Here is a 20,045-nt window from a genome sequence, read left to right as displayed (position 1 = left end):
AAGTGGAATACTTTAAACGTATTATTCAAAGTTTTAAGCCGATATAATCATTGTTGCTTGATTTGCATACTGGAAAGTGAAAATATCAGACGGAATTTAAAATGCTGTTATATGGGAAATAGGCGTGGTTGTAATCCGATTTCGCCCATTTTCGTACTATAATATGGAAATATGAAAGGAATATTATGTACCGAATTTGGTTGAATTCGGTTAAGCAGATCCCAAGATATGGGTTGTCACCTAAAAGTGGGCGGTGCCACGCCGACTGACTGATTTTTGAACGTGGTTTCTATAAAGTCATCTCATACCATCCCAGAGATAAAAATTTAATGTCTCTGGCTTGTTTAGTGCTTGATTTATCGCCCTTTTAGTAGTGTTTAACAGTACCGTTATATAGGGAGCAGGCGCGGTTGTCACCCGATTTCACCCATTTTCACACTGTCGGTAGAGATGCTAAAACATTTGTTCCCAGTGATTTTTTTTTATTATGGCTTCAGTAGTATAGGAGATATGCACATTAAACCGCGCCCACTTTTAAAAAAAATTTAAACTGTAGATGCCCCTCCCCAATGTGATCCTGTAAAATAATAAATGTGTGAAATAAATCTTGTATCTTGTTTTTGATTGATGGCGTTTTGTGGGCGTGGCAGTGGTCCCATTACGCCCATCTGCAAAACCAACCGTTTTACGGTATCAGGAAACATGTGTACCAAGTTTCATAAAGATATCTCAGTTTTTACTCAAGTTACAGCCTGCACAGACGGACAGACGGACAGACGGACGGACAGACAGTCACTCGGATTTCAACTCGTGTCTTCATCCTGATCATTTATATATTATATATAACCCTATATCTAACTCGATTAGTTTTAGGTGATACAAACAACCGTTAGGTGAACAAAACTATTATACTCTGTGTACTGTATCAAAAGTAATTGCATTAACATGGGAAGGATCCATGTTTGAAAATGGCCAATCAATTTGTGTACCGGCAGGTGTAGTTGAATATTCTACACCAAGCAGGGAACTAAGGTTTTTTTCTTGGAGCAGGTTTCCTATTGAATTCCCCGTAGACGTTAAACAAATGATGAAATCTCCAACAATTAGCACATTTTGATTGCATAAATCAGAAGTAAGGACTTCCTAGAGTTCTACAATTAAATGTCTGACAGAGAAAGCTGAATTTCTGTATAGAACCAGAATATTAATACTGAAACATTTAAACAAAACCGCTTCCAAAACTTTAGGCCAGAATAATTTTTCGTTACAGCCTTTGGTTCTATAGAGCTAGCAATACTATGCTTTGCATATATTATAATGCCCCGTTTATTTCTGTTGCTTGTTTCCGTGCTATCTATCCTCAGCTCGTTAAGTGGAGTAAATCCTGATATATCAAAATTTTCGCACGGATAACTCCAAGTTTCTACAAAACATAAAATATCTGAAGAAAGCATCAAAAAGTCGCTTTTTTATCATTAATGTGAGCATGAAGACTCTAAACATTATGGAATAAAATTTGATGTCCTGATGTGCGGGAATTCATAAAACTGAAACTTGTGGTCAGATCTTTATTTGTGTTAAATTCCCTCAGTTCCCTAAATACAGGATCCGATTCAGAAAATTTGTTAGGAGGAATAAAATTTCCTATGATGAATAGACCTTCTGCAGTAGTAGCTCAACTGCAAGCGACATATATTGAAGCTCTAGGCATTCTGGGTCGAGTATGAACTACAACTTTATTATATGAGGCACCCTGACTTTCATGAATAGTTATTCCCTCAGCCGGAACAACTGGAAACTGATTTCTTTCAATTGAAATTTCTTTATTTCTTTTATATTGAAAATATTTTAAACCTTTTTCAATTGGTGGCCAAGAACTTTCTAGAGGATGAGGCTTTTTTGATCGTGCTATCAAACCAACAGAAGGTTCCAAAAATTTAATCCACAGAATTGTTGGAAAGGAACATTGGAAATCAATATGCATAAGTTGTCCAGCTGCCCCATTAACCAAGCCTTCACACGTGTTTATATTCACTGTTCTCATATATTTGGCGGATGTTTTTAGTGTCAATTCATAGGGCAGTCCCTGCGTTTCAGAAGTTTTGCAAAGTTTAACACTTTCCAAAATATTCTCATTTTCACTTATACCAATTCCTTTAACTGAGTCTTTTGCAATTGAGAGGATAGCTTCAGTTGGGATTCGACTGAGCTTAAGGGCATTGAAATTATTTGTCTCTTTATTGGACCAAAATAAATGTATGGCATCATCGGGAACTTCTTCGAAATTAACTACTCGAGTTTCAATGAGTGATATGACAAATGAGGGTCATAGTAACAGATGCCATATGGTTTAATGCAATTGCAAAGGCCTGATCCTCCCCTTGTCTCATTATTTCTGTTAATTCAGAGTATTTAAATAACTCCCACGAAGGGGAACCAACGAATGCATCATTGGGATTAGGAGAGAATATCCACCTATCTCCAACAGGTGAGAGTTTCTTCAAATCACCAAACACGATGATCGGTAAACCACCGAAGGGGATGTCTGTTTTGAAAATTTGTTTTAATCTCGCATCAACAGAGCTAAACACACGAGCACCATCGATATTTCATCAATTATGATTAATTTTAAATCGATAAGTCTGAAATACAATGAATTAACTGTGTCATTGCTAAGTGGCCTCAACTCTCTATTCAACAGATTAACAGGTAAAGAGAATATTAAATGAAGGGTCATTCCAACTATTCCTAATGCTGCTTTACCCGTAGGTGCGCAAAGAAGAACTTTTAAGGAACTTGTTTTGGATCCAGGTGTAGAATTGTAACGATGATTAAGTGCTTGATATATTGCAGATATCAAACGACTCTTTCCTACACCTGCATCGCCGCCAATGAACCCATAAAATGAGCGATTTGTTTTTAGCTGGTGCGTCAAATGTATCAAATAGGTTCTATGCTTAGTATTTAGACTTTGAACTAAAGAAAATAATTTCTCAACTGGAATTAAAGGAGGTAGTTTAATAAGTCTAATATTGCAATCAGATTCAGTGCCATTATCTGTTGAATCTTCACCATGCAAGTCCAGAAAATTTATATTTGGGTTTATTTCGGGAAGTGCCAACACTCTGAACTTATTTTCCACTATAGGTAGTTCATTTTGAGCACCTTCGTCTAAGTCTATTTCATTATAAAGACTTTCTAGAACATTTTCAAGTTCTCTTTGCTCAAAAACATCTTATTTTCTTTGATTTTCCTCAATAAGAATACGATGTGTTATGCAAGTCTGCTCATTATCGTTTACAATGAGATCTTGCTGTTCATTCCGCCATGGATAGTAAAGCATTACCATTTCGCGGAAATACTCAAACTCTGGCCAAATCTGGGTTAAACCTTCCATACCGAATAATGCAAGGTTTGGTACGTTTCTTAACAAAACCGCTACCGTCTTTAAGAGGCATGACAACCCCGCTTTCTGGTAAATTATCGTTTTCCCTCTTTTCTTTATGATCACTGTCTTGTGTTCTTCTACTAGATTTAACACATTTATACATAGATGCAAAATCAGCTAAGCCAAGAGTTTCTAACTGATCAGATCTTTGAACATAACGGTCTAAAATACCGGCTACGAATATTTCAGTCGAGCCTGAAGCAAGGTTCTGAAGTTCTGCTCTAGGTTTCACCATTCGAACACGTTCCTCAGGTCGAGAGGTATTTACAAATATTTCTGCATTACTTGCTTCCGAAAGATGGAGCCCAATTCAGCAATATACTGCTTCTTGTGCAGATATTTCTGTGCCTGATATAAATTTATGGCCTATATGTTTAAGTTTTTGCTTAACAGTATAATTTCCAGCATTTACCTCTGATATAGCTTCATTTAAGAGCCTAGAAGACTTGTTAATATAATTAATTATATATGAACAGCAAGCATATGTATCCAGTATATATTGGATATCCATATTTGCTCTATGGAGTTTCAAAATCAGAGGATTATAAGCGTTTATAAAACGATTCTGTAATTTTCTTTTTAGAAAAATTTTGGGTTTTGTTAAACTTGATCTAAGGGCTAACAAATAGTCATCACACAGCAAATGTTCAAAATCTCTTAAATTAGAAATGTCTTCTGTGGTCATATTTGAATTTAAAAGGTTTTGAATTTTGAAAAAGTTTTACTGGTGTCTTTCTGAGTTTTGACTTGTTTCTGTAAGAAGTAACAGTATTTGCGTTGAAGGCATTGGTGGATATGGTATACAAAAACGACAAAACTGTTGTCCTCTTATTTCCCTAGTATAAGACCGACTGTGGTAATGCTTTTGATAACCCAAATAATTTCCTTAGTGGCTATCCGAACCATCTGTAGAAATATAATTGTCAATAAAAAAATGTTCTCCAAAAATGCCGGCATTATCTTTAAAAAGCTTAAGAATTTGTCGATAGCGCTAGTCAAAATATCTAGCACAAGTAACCGAGTCTGACCGAATTAAGCGATATCTATCTTGGGTTGTTAAACTGGTGGCTTCCTCTTCCGAAATATCTTTAGAATCAACAGTTTTAGAGAGGATGACCAAAAGCTCAACCCACTGATATTCTGTAGCCGATAAAGTGATAAAGAAGGTTGGAAGCCCAAATTGGCGAATCATAGCGATTGTCTTTTTCTCCTCAGCTTCCCAGTGCGCAGGAGAGGATCTAACGCCTTTCAAAACCTTGTAACCATCATCGCAAATTTTGAACAAAGTTTTCGTTTAATAGATTTTGGGCCGTAACTTGGTTGCGGCCTGAAAACTTTCTAAGGCAAATGGATGTAGTATTCTTAATTTGTAGCAGTTCTAAGTTTTTGTAATCATAGAACAACTTTGGAATGGTACACGCTCTTCTGTCAAAACGGCGAATCTCAGAACTTATTATTTTGCTTTATGTTTCAGAGCATGTACGTTTCTGCCCAACGTATATTGTTCCAAATGACAACTCTTCTGAATTATTAATTATGTCAATTGGCCTTTGTCCTTCACCTGGCGCTATGACTAAACGGTTATAGTCCAAGTTATCTACAGGAATATTGTCCAAAAGAGTTTCTTGACCGCCTGGGTTTGGCTCGGAAGGTAAAAGACCCATGGGAATATTATTACCTGACGGATTATCATGAGAAGTTTGTGCCGCACGAAAAGATTGAACCAATCGGGAATCCTCTGCAGATGCAACAAACGGAACACTTCTTGGTTATTAAATTCTGAAATCCAGTTCTCATTAATATGTATATTGTGCTCACGATACAGGGGAGTATTCACTAAGAATTACAAAGCTTCCATAATCTTTGCGGGGCGTATGGTATCGATCATGTGATCATGATTGTGCTCCAAAGTCCCAGTGAATTTGTAGCACATGAGCCTCATCAAAGGACTTTGGTAGAGATGTCACAATATTGTTAACAGAAATTGGTATATTAACAACAGCACCTTTGAGAGAACTCTGACCTTGATATCCTAACGGACGGATTGTCATAAAAGGTAATCTAAGCATTATGAGAGGTTCTTCAATTGGGGTTAAATCTTTCGAACAATCCGTAGATCGTTAGCTAAACATATTTTGGAACGTTCTTTTTAACAACCGCATTTTTGCAAGTAACACAAAAATTGTAATTTCCATCTTCCGAAGGAAATGTTTATTAAATTGAAGGCGGATGTAGCATTCGGGTGACCTTGCGCCATAGTTTCGAATCTTAATTTGCGAACTTGGTGTGAAAACCGTAATCCGCCGCAGTAAATACATATTTCAGTAGGGACCTTATTTATAATTTGGAAATAAATGTTTTTGAAATCTGTTAAATTGCCACTATAATCATTTTCTATAACATTATTTTCTCTCGTTAATCGGATTCGTTGGGACTGTCTTTCGTTTTCAATTTGTCTATTGACCGGGTTATCTCTACAGAGGCAAACTTGGCTTTGTCTAAGACGTCTCTGATTCAAAATTTCTTCCCTCATACCCCTCCTACTAAGCTGTCGACGTTGTGTTTCTCTATCACGCTCCTCTCCCCTTATTTCAGGATTTCTTCTTGCATGTTCTCTTTGCATTTCATCACGAATGCGCTCTAAATTCCTATACTCAGGATTTCTTGGTCGAAATTCTCTATGATCCCTAGTGTTCCTACTTTGGGATTTTCTCGACGAGACCTATGACTTCGAGTATTTCTTATTTGCCTTTCAGAGCGAATTTGTGGATCTTGCCGTCTTGTTCTATGTTGAACAGTATTTACAACTTGCTCAACAGATCGAACCTCGCGGTCATCGCGCCGAGATCTATGACCTCGAGTATTTCTTATTTGCTCTTCAGAGCTAATTTGTGGATCTTGCCGCCTTGTTCTATGTTGAACAGTATTTACAACTTGTTTAACAGATCGAACCTCAGGGTCTTCGCGCCGAGATCTATCAGCTCGAGTATCTCTTATATGCTCTTCAGAGCGAATTTGTGGATCTTGCCGCCTTGTTCTATGTTGAACAGTATTTACAACTTGATCAACAGATCGAACCTCGGGGTCATCGCGCCGAAATCGATGACCTCGAGTATTTCTTATTTGCTCTTTAGAGCGGATTTGGGGATTTACACGTCTTGCCCTATGTTGAACAGTATTTAAATTTTGTTCAAAAGACTGTACCTCGAGAATTATGTTGATTTGTATTGATAATTTGTTCGTACAGACGTACATCGGAATCGAATCTACGATTAGCGTGACTTACAGTATCTTGTGACTGCTCACTATCTCTATATAAAAAGTTTGCACGAAGAACTCTCATACGTCTTCTATTCTGAAGACGACTTAGTAATACAGATTTTCTACTTAATCTAGGCATAATTAATAAATAATAAATGGCTTAATATATAAAATACTTATCCGTCCGGGTCTGAAAAGTTGGAGCCTAGGTGCTGCTCTCTTTTACTGTAATTGAATCCTTGCTAAGACTCCTTTCCTGTGCGGTGTATAAGTACTATGGTATACTGGGGCACATATGTATATAAGTTTGCTCGCCACTGTATATAATACGGTTTTGCTTGCCACTGTATATAACAATAGTTTAAACACTATATAATTAATACACTGAAATTAGTTTGAATACAGAACTTTGCTGATCAAGAAATCTAGTGTAACTGAAACTACAAACACAGTGTACTGATATTTATTATATTCTTGCAACATGTGGCTACAGAGTGTACTAGTTTTATTATGGTATATTGCGCACACAGCTTACGTACTTTTGTATATCTATATATTACATAAATATTCACTAACGTAATAATACAGATTATTTAGTTATAGGTATTAAGATTTTAAAAATTAGTAGTTTATTATAATTACTTACATACAATTAAGTATGGTACACACATATGTAGAGCAGGTATGTAGATTTTCTTCTTTCTGTTTTAATATCTAAACCTTTCATAAGCTGCCAACGGCGCTGGTCCCAAAAAGTACTTAAATGTAATTTTCTTGAGTTTACAGTTCACTTCATGACCTTCATATATAATGGCATTTTAACCGATGGGGTCGCAGTTTATCTATTACCACATAAAAAGGATCTTTAGCCCTTTTGATACTACACTACTGATATTTATCTCACGCGATTTTTTCTAGAAAGATATTTTTGCTCTATACAAAGTCCAGCACTCTAAGAAACTTTTTTACATTGTTGTCTGGTATTTTTTTGTTATAAGTTCATCATGATGGCTGAGAAAATATACTTATCCACTGATTATCACCAAATATTAGAAGAAATATTTGTATATAGAAGTCTATATCTATCTCGATTAGTTTTAGGTGATGCAAACAACCGTTTAGTGAACAAAACTATACTCTGTTGCCACATGTTGCGAAAGTATAAAAATGTTGCGAAAAAATTCAACATTTATTAGGTATCTTATTAACTTATGTTATTGATCATAGATTTACTATTTTAGATAGATACTATTTTTTTCCGATATAAACTGTACCAAAGGGGTTAGATTTAATATGTGGGGTATATGAGGTTGCTGTTGTACGAAAGGAGCGGAAATCAGTATATTAGGGTTATAAGGTGGAAACAAAAGTCTAGACCAATTTCATACATATGCAGCGATAAACCACATTATTTTTAAGAAAAATCTTCCTTTTAATTTCATTAAATTATAAAATTAACGAAATAAATTATACCATAAGTAGAACATGTATGCTGGGGAAATTCGTGGATCGATTTCACACATTTTCGGCATTAAACTGTTGTATATCTAATATTTTACGTTTATATAAAGCCAAACGGAAGTTTGAATTTTTTACATAAAGTATGTTGGAGCTAGGGTCAATATATACCCGATAATGGGTACTAGGGCGGAACCAAGAATTTTATACTCTTGAAATTCGCAAGCATCAAAGGCCAGGAAATTCCTTCAGGTGTGGCAAAGTTGAGAAAGAATTAAACATCCATTATTAAATAAAATCGTGATTAAATTACAATCAAATATGGTATCTTCTTGACTTATATTAAAGGCCATAAACTTAGTCTCAGTTTTATTGCTATATTTTAGTTTGCGTCAGCGAAAATTATATTAAAAAAAAACAAAAACCATCTTGAAGTGAGATATACATAAGCATGAATGTAATTTAATATCAACCAAAGTGGCTAAATTTTATGTTATAAGCTTGTGTGGAAAACGTCAACCAGAAAATCGGAATTCATTATATGAAGGTGTGAGATTTAGATCAAGGTATATACTATTTTCATTCTAATTCAGTGTCAAACCACATAACTTTTAAGAAAACTTATCCAAATATCACATTTTGATCAACCGGAATGGTTTAAAGTCAAGAGGAAAGACGGAAATCATATATATATTGGGGATAGAGAAAGATATAAAATTTTTACATTGCTCAGCTATACTCGAGCATAGAAAACATATTTTGAAACAATGTTATATATGTATATATATTAATGCTGTCGAGAATCAACTAACATAAGAGCGAGCTAGCTCGCGCTCGGCGGGGGGCGGACGTAGGCGAGCGAGCGTCCCGGAGCGCAGCGGAGGGCGCCTAGTATATATATTATATATTATATAACCCTATATCTAACTCGATTAGTTTTAGGTGATACAAACAACCGTTAGGTGAACAAAACTATTATACTCTGTAGCAACAGGTTGCGAGAGTATAAAAACAATTTTATTACTCACTGACCGACATACGAGAAGTATTATAAGTAGTATATGGAAGTAGAGGGTAGCATTAACTCGATTTTATCAATTTTTACCAATACTACACACTACTAACATGCCACAGACTAAAAAAATGTTCCCACTGTTTCATTAAGGTACCTCACATACCATCACCAATCATATGGAGTAAAGTCAGACGAATGTTCGAAAATCCTGATTTTAGTTACGGGGGCCAGGTAAAATTTTCACTCGATTTCATCCATTTTAGGCACAAAAATACCTTCTTATGAGTAAAGCACGCTCTCTCATTTTCATTGAGATAACTCACATACTGGCTGATATATGCGGTATAAAGTCACACGGAAGTTCAAAAATCTTTATATTATGTATATGAGGGCTACAGGAATTATTGATTCGATTGAACCCATTTTTTGACACAAACATACTATTATCGAGAGTTTTATTTATTTCATTTATTATATGAATTTCAATTAAATGTCTTACACATTGACCGATATTTTCGGAAAAAAGGCAACTATAAGCACTAGGGTCAACAAATTCAGTACCTAGGGACTTGAACAGGCGTGGCTGTAATCCGATTTCGGTCATTTTCCCACTTTAGCATAGAAATATGAGAAGAATATTATGTACCGAATTTGGTTGAAATCGGTTAAGCAGATCCTAAGATATGAGTTTTCACCTAAATGTGGGCGATGCCACGCCCATTGTCTAATTTAGAACGAGGCTCCTAGGAAGTCAGCTCATACGATCCCTGTGTTAATATTTAATGACTCTGGCGTCTTTAGTGCTTGATTTATTGCTCTTTTAGTAGTTTTTAACAGTACCGTTATATGGGGAGTGGGCGGAGTTGCCACCCGATTTCAACTATTTTCACACTGTAGGTAGAGGTTCTAAAAACATTTGCTTCCAGTAAATTTGGTTATTATAGCTTTAGCAGTTTAATGCACATAAAACCTATTAGGGGCGGAACCACGCCCACTTTTTTAAAAAAAATTGTAACTGCAGCTGGCGCTCCTTAATGCGATCGTGTGTGCCAAATACCAGCCTTGTATCTTATTGTGGAGCTTAGTTATGACAATGTATTTGTTTTTTATTAATGGCGTTTTGTGGGCGTGGCAGTGGTCCGATTACGCCTATCTGCAATACCAACCGTCTTACGGTATCAATAAACATGTGTACCAAGTTTCATGAAGATATCTCAATTTTTACTCAAGTTACAGCTTGCACGGACGGACGGACAGACGGATTTCAACTCTTCATCCTGATCATTTATATATAGATAACCCTATATCTAACTCAATTAGTTTTAGGTAATACAAACAACCGTTAGGTGAACAAAACAATTATCTCTCTCTGTAGCAACATGTTGCGAGAGTATAAAAGAGAAATATAAAAAATGGGAACGCAGCATTGTAAGAAGCTGCTTACGTATTAAGCTTAGTACATGTTTAATGGGACTAACTAATGTGCACAAACAAAATTCATGTAATTGCGTGGACGAAAACATAGCGGTAGGATAAATGTACAAAGCAAGAGCAAGCAAGCAAATAAATATATAAGTATGTACCTAATGCAAATACAATTATTAGCTGCATTGAGGTGAATGACTTTTAATGCTTGCCCTTGAATATTTTAGGCAAATAAATAGAGAATAAGAAATAGCAAAAAGTGTATTAGAACATATAACCGTATAATGCATTGGTTCCCAATCGGTGACCCAACATTTCGGCACCGTTGAAAGCCATTTCAAACAGGTAGAGGTGCCAGCTGGTGAATTGGTCGCCGAATGATTCCTTTCGTTGTTTGAATGTCCACCACACGCACTTCTGAGTCCTTTCCTGGAATACAGTTTATAACTCTTCCAATGTGCCATGTTTGAGGTAGTAAGTTGTCTTCATTGACGATAACCATTGAGTTGTTGTTGATGTTTGGTCTCTCCGAAAACCACTTTGATCGTACTTGAAGTTCGTTGATGTATTCATTTGACCATCTGTTCCAAAACATCTGTTTAATGCTTGTGACCTGATTCCATCGTTGTACATTGCTGATGTTAGCTGACAATCTCCGCTCTGGGAGTGCCCTAAGTGCACTACCAATAATAAAATTCCTCGGAGTTAATACTTCATAATCGTTTGGATCCGATAACATTGGTGTTATTGGCCGAGAATTTAACACAGCTTCTATCTCAACCAGGACTGTTGTTAGTTCCTCAGCTGTGAGTCTTGCATTTTTGGTGGTGCGATTGCGGTGACTCTTAGCCGATTTGACTGCTGCCTCCCAAATACCGCCGAAATGAGGTGCTCTGGGAGGAATAAAATTGAAATTTATAAATTCATTAGCACAATGTTTTATAATTGGATCTTTGTTTTCGGTTTTAAATAAAAATTACTTTAATTCAGCTAATCTTCTTCCAATCATGCGCTTCAATGAGCCGCCTTTGTCGCTAGACAAACGAAGATCCCAATGTACGCTTTATAAGGTGTTTTGCCTCGAATACGCAAATATACGTTGACTGGTCCGCTATTCGATTGAACGGTAACTGTCCCATTACTTGGTTCATCAGCTTTGGCTTGTAACGTATACAACGGGTGCATGATCTGACGATGCGTCTTGCTAAATCAAGCGCATTGACTATCCAAATCTGAAGTTTTATCAGTGCTACGAGTGCCTTTGGTCCTGCATGGTAGTGTTTCCGATGTAGATGGCGAACGTGATGCTCAACAAATTCGGATTTTCTTCTATAGTAAGATGTTGCAAGGGTATACAAATTGGACACTTTGCTAGGAACAAAAATAACACTAAGGAGCGAACAGTTATGAGAACTTAACATTAGAGACGGAAACATGCTCATGTTTTTACCATGCAAGATCTTAGGAACTGATTTTTCCATTTTACAGTGGAGTCTACCTCAAGAAAGTATACCGCATACGAAACATGCAATGGACAATACGAATTCCAATACGTGCCTTTCGGCATATCGAACTCGCCGGCGGTCTTTTCGCTCTTTTATGAGACGATCGTATTTCAAATTTTTAGATGTGATCGACTGAACAGAATCGGTGGAGGTGTTCTATTTGCCGTGCATTCCTCTATCCCATCTGAATATATTCTTGTTCCAGGGACCGACTCATTTGAATTTAAATGTATTAGACGTTAATAGTTGCTTTATTTATTTAACCCTATCTTATATACCACCCCATTCGGACTTATCTGTATACATGCAGCATGCTTCTTTAATAAATAGTGCTACCTCGATGGCAAATAATGCAGATTCAATAATTGTATTAGGTGATTTCAATTTACCGTGTGCTTCGTGGAAACCTTTCGATGACTATATCGTGCGGATTTGCAATCGGTCATGTTTTAATGAGTTTTTCCAAAAAATGTCCGAGTTGGGTCTGAACCAAATTAACTTGATTCCGAATAAATTTGGTTAATGCTTAGATTTAGTATACGTTGATACCTCTTTAAAGTGTTCCGTTATTCAGAGTAATCCTCTTGTTCTACCAGAGGACTCATATCATCCTGCTTTGGAAATATCTGTCGAAATCTCAGGCATTGTACGGGATAATAATCATCAAACTTCGTGCTTCTGTACTCGGTTTAACTTTGCAAAAGCTAATTTTAAAAAGTTAAATACAGAACTTTCTACAATAACATGGCCTAATTATAATGGTGACATTGAATTGAGTGTCTCTCATTTTAATAACATTATTATGAAATTATTTGAAAAGTATGTTCCAATAGTAATTGTTAATAAAAGCAAAAGTATAAGTCCGTGGTTTTCGAAAGAGTTATATAAATTGAAAAACAGAAAAACTCGAGCCTTTAAACATTTTAAAAACTATTCTAAATATTCTCTATTTACTTGCCTTTGACAAGAATATTTAATTCCTCCCTTAAACACGGTTTATTTCCAGCAATATGGAAACAGTCATTTATAATCCCTTTGCATAAAAGTGGATTTAGATCCAACATTGAAAACTATAGAGGTATCGCAAAACTATCAGTTATACCTAAACTTTTTGAAGCTATCATCACTGACCATATAACCTTTTCGATTTCTCCGTTAATTTCCTCATCTCAGCATGGATTTCGTAAAGGGAATTCGACTATAACAAACTTACTTGAATTTGTAAACCATGTATCATTGGGTTTTAGGGAACATAAGCATACGGATGTTATATACAAAGACTTTAGCAAAGCTTTCGATAAAGTAAATATCTCGATTCTCATACATAAACTTGATCTGCTGGGCTTTCAGCCAAGATTCCTTCAATGGGTATCTTCCTATCTTTATAATAGAACACAACGAGTGATATTTGAGGATACACCTTCAGATACAATTAATGTTTCTTCAGGTGTTCCGCAAGGTAGTCATCTTGGCCCGATTCTGTTCTTGGTGTTTATTAACGATATCTCTTCAGTAATAGAATTCTCAAAAATTTTATTATACGCTGACGACGTAAAGCTTTTTAAATCATACACTTCAACTGAGGAAAGGTGTCTGTTGCAAACAGACTTAAACAATTTGGTTGCATGGTGTGATAGAAATGATTTGCCATTGAATCTCAATAAATGTAAGACGATGTGCTTTTCCCGTAGATCTGTACACCCCTCTTCTTATGTAATAAAACACCATATTCTAGAGCAAGTTTTTAACTATGTTGGTTTGGGAGTTAATATTGACCCTAAGCTTAATTTCAGTCTTCATATTGATACCATGGTCTTGAAAGCAAAAGCTGTCCTCAGTTTTGTTAAACGTTGGTCTAAAGAATTTGGAGATCCCTGTATTACTAAAACACTTTATACAACTTTGGTTAGACCTATATTGGAATATGGCTCTGTGGTAAGGAACCCTAGCTACCAAATTCATTCTGACAAGTTGGAGTCGGTTCAAAAACAATTTTTACTTTTCGCCTTAGCGCATTTCCGATGGGATGCTAGGGTAAGTCTACCTCCATACACTAGTCGTTTAAAACTTATTAATCTATCTACACTTTCTAGTCGTAGGGAAATGCTTGGCATAATATTCTTAGTGAAACTTTTGAATGGAACTGTTTGCAGTTCTTTTCTCCTGTCTGAAATTAAATTTAATATCCCGGTTCGCCTTTCGAGGCAGTTTAGACCTTTACTGCTAAAATCCTGTAGATCAAATTTTGAACTAAACGAGCCATTCCGCCGTATATGTCATGATTTTAATTCTCATTCCAGCACATTTAACTTATCTGACTCACTTTTCAAAATTAAAAAGACTTTATTGTTTTCTCTTAATAAATGAAAATGCAACAATTTATTATATTGTAACTTTAGATCTTAGCTGTTGAAATTTTTGTCTCTGTAGCTGAGCAGTTTTAGATCTCAACACTTAAAAAACTCTCTTGCCTTTTCTGACTCGGCTAGTTCCAATTTAGTTATTCCTTCCATGAATTACACTGAGGGCGTATGCAGTTTAGAACGAGTTCTATGAAGAGCTGAGGAATGTGGTTTGCGAATGAAGTTGGACAAGTGTTATTTTGCTATTAGCATGATAGACTTTCTTGGCTATGTTATAAAAAACCGGTCAATAAAATCATCTGATACAAAACCGAAAACGATTAAGAATTTGCCACTGCCATATGACCTGAAAGGCTTTCAGCGATTCCTGGCATTAATATCGTACCTTAAGAGATTTAAGGATGGATATGCTGTCATCGCCAAACCGATGTCGGATTTATTTATTTATTTATTTATTTACTTAAGTTTATGAACATTTTATTCTTACAGACTAGCAGAAAATTATAGCAAAATAAAATTAAAACTAAACAAATAGATAATTAAGGCTATTAACGAAGGAAGCCCTATAATGAGAAAAATCAGAATTTTTCAGAAATCGAGTTAAACTCACTTGCAGCACGTTTGAGGGGGGAATAACCTGCATAATTAGTTTTCTCATTTGTCCTGTAAAATGGGGAAATGGATCTAAGGCAACGCTGAGGAACATTAAAATTAATTTTTCCTTACAAATGAAGACAGTCAATAACTGCATTAATAACATTGAAAACAAATGAGGGGCAGAGAACCCACCGTCGATTTTTAAGTGATTTAAGGTTTAATAGCAATATACGAGATTCAAAAGACGGTATTGGGTCAACAAACTTTAGCGGAGGGCAAATTTAAAAAAATATTTTGAGCACTTTCAATCCTATTAATTGAGAATAGACAATATGGTCACCAGATGAACACATCATACTCCAAGATAGAACGAACAAAAGACGTAAACAATAATTTTAACGTATAGGGGTCAGAAAAACTAGACGAATTTCGACAGACAAGGCCAAGCACAGAGAACGATTTAAAAGTGATATTATTACTGTGATTATTTTAAGAAAATCTATTGTGAAAGATACTTTAAGATCTTTTATTTCGGTTAGACATAAAAACTATCAATATCACAGTAAAATTTATTTAAACCCTCGAAGTTTTTGATTATTGAGAATATTTTTAAGTTATCTGCATGTAGCAAAAATTTAGCAAAAGAGAAACAACAGGAAATGTCGTTGATGAACAGCACAAAGCGAAGAGGACCTAAAACGCTTCCTTAGGACACTCCCGATGGCGTAATGAAAGAATCGGATGACACCCCATCGCAACATCTATTGTGCAAATATGACCTGATCCACTGCAAGAAGACAGAGTGAAAACCTAAAGCGAATATCTTTTTAATTATATTGTAATATTGTGTGCAACTTTATCAAAGGCTATAGAAAAGTCTGTATAAACACAATCTACTTGAAATCTAGCGGAGAGGGATCTAAAAATATATTTTTTTTAACAGAGCACTCAAAAATTTTGGTTATGGTTGACAGTTTGGAAATACGCCTATAATTGGAGACTACACTCTTTCTAAAATCTTTAAGGTTAGAGGTAATGCATGTCAATTTACAGTCTGAAATAAAGTCAGCTGAGGACAAAAACTTATTGAAGAATAGCATGAGGGGATAAACAAAGGCAGGACAATTTTTTATAAGTACATGCGGCAACACATCAAGAACAGTTTTAAAAGAATGCTTAATATCACAAATACAGTGTGCCAAAATTTACAGATTAAAAATTGTTATCAGAAAAAATAGAACTAAGCTTAAGCTTATTATGTACATAATTAGATTTGAAAAATTCAGCAAACCAGTTGGAAATTTCACCAGGAGTGCATACCGACTTATCACCCCAGAATAAAGACGAAGAAATGGCCGAACACGACTTCTAGGCTTAATGTTAGACTCCGTGCTGTCAATAAACCTTTAAGTTATATCATTTTAGTTATTATAAAAGCATGGTAACTATAACCATAGACAAAACTTCTTAAATTAATGCGAATAAACAATTTGCGATACTCTCTTGGAATACAATTATTTACAACAGTCTGAACATATACCCTGACGGAATAAAACTTTTGGTTTTTAATTTTTGATAATTTCTTTAATATAAAAAATATTTACAAATAATATACTAGTTGTAGGGGTACAAAGCTTTTTTGTAACCGCGCAAATATCGAAAAAGCGAAACGTTTAAGCGAAGTTGTAACAGCGATAAAATGCAAAGGGCCAAATAATGATGCTATGTCTGGTCAGCTGTTAGACTAACTTTATTTGCAAAACTCTTCTCCTTAAGTAATATTCTAAGCAATATTTCAATACAGTTAAATACAAGTTTCGTTTTGTATTAATGCATATATACATAAGTATGTAAGTTATATACCTTTAACAGTTCATAAAGGGAGAATAACCCAAGTACATATTTTACGCTTTTGCTCCTTCGTATATAATACTTGTATACTATTGTTATTAAGAAAAAGAGAAATATAGAAAATGGGCACGCAGCATTGCAAGAGGCTGCTTACGTATTAAGCTTAGTACATGTTTAATGGGACCAGCTAATGTCCACAAACAAATATTCATGTAATTGCGTGGACGAAAACACAGCGGTAGCATAAATGTACAAAGCAAGAGCAAGCAAGCAAATAAATATATAAGTATGTACACAATGCAAATAGAATTATTAACTGCGTTGAGGTGAATGACTTCTAATACTTGCCCTTGAATATTTTAGGCAAATAAATAGAGAACAAGAAATAGCAAAAAGTGAACATATAACCGTATAATGCATTGGTTCTCAATCGGTGACCCAACAATATGCTTTCCTAGTAAATATTTTGTATTATAATTGTTAATACTAGTGATTTAATTTATTACAACATATATGTACATATGTACATCTTTTATCATATGAATCTTATATAGTCATATGTATGTACGTATGTATTTGAATGTACGCATTCAGAAATTGAAATCATGATTTTATCACTTATCAATACATTATTAGGCAATTCACAAACTTCGTCTTATGTCTTATGTCATATTTCAATAGTCTTAAAAAATACGACACTTGTGAGCACCCCTTAATTGTTGTATGTCATAAAATGTAATATTTCTACACTTCACCAGCTGGTAGTGAAAAATTAAGAATACAAAAATGCCATGGGAAAGTGACAAAAATAAAATTAAAGCTTCTTTATGTTGAAACGGCAGCATTTTGGTTCACATTGCAACCACAGAAACAACAAAATATTTTTATATTTCACTTTTCTTCAACTTAATTTACCTGCATATAGTGGCTTCCTTCCATGACGAAATTGATGAAATTTATTTATTTTATTTTATTTAGTAAACAGATACGCTGATAGAATAGCCCACTTAAAAAACATACCTCGCCGTTTCGTATTTGTCGAATTTCAATTTTGTATGGGAAACAACAATATGACACAATATGATACCTTGTGAATACCCTATATATGTGCGCGCATTGATTTATATGTACACACATATATGTATATATAAAATTGAAGAACAAATAATGCATACACAAACCAACCTACATATGTACTATAACTATTTATAGTAAATAACACAACACCATTTTCATTCATGGACGCAGGCGTACTTTCAACAAGCAACCTCGCTTCGTTCATAAAAACAGACACCATCACATTCCCCGAGCATGCTTTTGCCTACAAGCGTCTTTTCGCGACGATGGCAAAAACAACAAGTAAGGAAGGGCTAAGTTCGGATGTAACCGAACATTTAATACTCTCGCAAAGTCAAATGGTATACTCGTTTTAGATTTCTTTGTGGATCTTGCCGCCTTGTTCAATGTTGACCGATATTTTCGGCAAAAAGTCAGCTACAGGCACTGGGGTCCACATATTCATTACCTAGGGGCTTGAACAGTTTTGACTCGAGTTAGACAATTTTTGGTCACAAGGTGGCATACTTCAAACGCATTATGAACGCAAAGTTTTACCCCGATACAATCATTTTTGCTTGATATGCATGGTGGAAAGTCACAGAATCAGATGTAATTGAAAATGGTGTTATATGGAAAATAGGCGTGGTTGTAGTCCGATTTCGCCCATTTTCGTATTATAACATAGAAATATGAAAAGAATATTATGCACCGAATTTGGTTGCAATCAGTTAAGCAGATCCCAAGATATGGGTTGTCACCTAAAAGTGGGCGGTGCCACGCCCACTGACTGATTTTGAACGTGGTTTCTATAAAGTCATCTCAAACCATCCCAGAGATAAAAATTTAATGTCTCTGGCTTGGTTAGTGCTTGATTTATTGCTCTTTTAGTAGTTTTTAACAGTACCGTTATATGGGGAGTGGGCGGAGTTGCCACCCGATTTCAACTATTTTCACACTGTAGGTAGAGGTTCTAAAAACATTTGCTTCCAGTAAATTTGGTTATTATATCATTAGCGGTTTAGGTAGGATATGCACATTAAACCTGTTAGGGGCGGGACCACGCCCACTTAAAAAAAATTTTAACTGCATATGCCCCTCCTTAATGTGATCCTGTGTATTAAATAACAGTCTTGTATCTTATTGCGGAGCTTAGTTATGGTAATTTATTTGTTTTTGATTAATGGCGTTTTGTGGTCGTGGCAGTGGTCCGATTACGCCCATTTGCAATACCAACCGTCTCACAGTCCCAAGAAACATGTCTACCAAGTTTCATAAAGATATCTGAATTTTTACTCAAGACGGACAGACAGTCACCCGGATTTCAACTCGTCTCTTCACCTGATCATTTATATCTCTCTATTATATATAAAAGTTTTCTGCTGCTGTCGAGAATCAACTAACATAAGAGCGAGCTAGCTCGCGCTCGGCGGGGGGCGGACGTAGGCGAGCGAGCGAAGCGAGCGTCCCGGAGCGCAGCGGAGGGCGCCTAGTATATATATATAACCCTATATCTAACTCGATTAGTTTTAGGTGATACAAACAACCGTTAGGTGAACAAAACTGTTATACTCTGTAGCAACAGGGTGCGAGAGTATAAAAAGTCATAAATTGAACAAATTTCTGATGTTCTTTCGGAAAAGTGACAATCCCGTAAAACAAAAAATGGATAGGGACAAAAGTGGAAATAAAGCATTTTTTTATTTAAAATATTTTATATAACGGAGACAATCGGCGGCTGTTAGTTATTTTTATTCGGAACAGCTCAGATTTTCTACCAACAACACAATGTTGTGACGCTTTGCCGTCGCACAAACAGTAGTCAATACTTCGACTCTTTGACATAAAACAAGCACATAAGCTTCGCCATTGGTTTCCCGCTGTGGCAGATCCACGGGGGATTACATAATAGTTCGGTAATTATAAAATATTGACGAAAATTTTATATAGTTAATAGATCGATTCACAGAGTTCGTACTACCATAAAATCAGAGCATCGAAAATAATTCTAATTTAAATTCAGAAGAATATACGAAGTAATATCCATATTAAATATATTATATGTT

Source organism: Bactrocera oleae, chromosome 2, assembly GCF_042242935.1.
Source record: "Bactrocera oleae isolate idBacOlea1 chromosome 2, idBacOlea1, whole genome shotgun sequence".
Taxonomy (NCBI): Eukaryota; Metazoa; Arthropoda; class Insecta; order Diptera; family Tephritidae; genus Bactrocera; species Bactrocera oleae.
The sequence above is the reverse complement of the archived record's forward strand: the minus strand, read 5'-3'. Positions refer to the sequence as shown.